Source organism: Hetaerina americana, unplaced genomic scaffold (assembly GCF_022747635.1).
Source record: "Hetaerina americana unplaced genomic scaffold, ioHetAmer1.1.p SCAF_5, whole genome shotgun sequence".
Taxonomy (NCBI): Eukaryota; Metazoa; Arthropoda; class Insecta; order Odonata; family Calopterygidae; genus Hetaerina; species Hetaerina americana.
The window spans coordinates 85,506,765-85,508,763 of record NW_027287095.1 but is presented as its reverse complement, the minus strand read 5'-3'; positions in this window follow the sequence as shown (position 1 = coordinate 85,508,763).

Sequence of the window (1,999 nt, the reverse complement as noted above, 5' to 3'; positions counted from 1 at the left end):
AAGTTGTCAAAAAAATCAAATGTCATTTTTATTTTGTTATCGAAAACTTAAATCGAGAAAATAAATTGGGAAAATCTTTTGACGATTGACTGGCAGTTTTGGTAGCAAACAGACTTAATTTTATGCACAAAAAACAATTTGCACAACTGTCAAAATGTTTTTGATTGAGTGTTACTCTTACCTAATTTCTGTGCCAATATTTACTGGAAAAACATTCAAAAGTACTTATTAATGATAAAAAGAATTGACAGCACCGTTGACTCTTCTGCAAGAATAAATTTTATGTTACTCACCCTAACCAGTCTATATTTCCTTGCAGCCTTTTGCACAAGTGGTACAAAATTGTGTTTTCCATACCTATTCTCTCTCTCAATTCCAATATTTAAAGTTTGTCCAAATGTGGACATCACTCTAAATATCTAGTCCTCTTTTTCTTTCTGCTTGTACTTAAAAATGTTATTTAATAATTCCCTAAGACAAGTTTTCACGGGGCTCTAGTAACTACATATTTTACAAAAGGAATTGACAGTAAAATCTATTGCTAAATTGCAGAGATGACACACTTATAATGTGATATTTAGTAGGTCATAGAATAAACAAGGAATAGCTCCTGAAGATAAACTCAGTGTACTTACTACCTAATTTATGCATTTAACTTCATATCTTTAAATGCAGTGTCACGAAGGACATAGATCATTCAATATTTTTTTTCACAAGGGTAAAATTATTACATAGGTTTTCAAGGAAACTTTTTTGTTTATTATTATGGTGAAATAAGTTTCTTTTGATTATTATAATATGTATAACATTATGCCTGTATTAATATGAGATATTTTTTAATAATACAAAATATTATTTTTACATTCTTTCCCCAAAACTGTGAGAAAAGACAAATACATGCCTTTCTTGGTGGGAGCTAGAATTTTTTGAAAAAAGAAGCTGTTAGAAGGGATGACATAATTGAAAGCTCAAGGTGGCAATTAAAGAGGAAAACTAATGCATTTGTGCTGTTCAGAAGAAACATTGAAATGGTAATAGTAGGGTGGATGTCCTATAAAGAGTGACCTTATGTTTTTTAATTTATATAATTTATTGTGCTTATATCTTATTCTGATAATGAATCTGGAAATCAATATCATGTTCATATATGATAAGGATGGAAATAATTATGGAGTAACCTCAAAGGAGTTTAAAGTCAAAAAATTATTGTTGTCATGTATTTATTTTTTGCCCCAATTCAATGTTTTTTTTCCCTAAATCAATTGCTTATGCATTATATTGTATTCATAAATTATGATTTGATGCTCAACTGAAAGATTATTTTCGATGTGGGACATCCTGAAGGGGTGAAATACCTATGTTAATGGGAAACAAAGAGGAAAGTTAAATCATTGGGGAATAATATCTTGCACAATGATAAGGAAAGGGAAAAGTAACAATGGATGACCAAGAATGAATTATGAGAAGCAGGTGATGGAATATGTCACCTCAAAGAACTACAAGGAAAGTAATAGATTGGTAGGTTAGCTTATTTGCTTTTGACCATTCCTCAGATTAATAGATAAACCAATGAGGATTGGCGGTGAACAAATAAAGAAATTGGAAAGATGAAAATCATAAATTTCCTTCCATGAAAGAATTAGAAATAAGAATTAACTTGTTATCATGTACTTCCTATCGTGTAAGTGTAAGTAAAGACTTCCTTGGGCAAACAAATGGATGGGCAAATTATTTTCTACTGTAGCTCCTACAATTAGAATGGCACCAGCCATTGTACATATTGAAATGATTACTTAAAAACTTTCTGAATTTCATAATAGTTGCAATATTTCCAGGAAATCATTAAATTAGTCATTGGTGGAGAATTCATAATAATGATTCATTTTACTAGACCAGAAGAGACAACACCATCGTCTCTTTCCCATAACACTGCATTAATATCACAAATGTCAAAATCATTTATAATTTCTAATTATTCATGTCTGCTGTTGCATATATT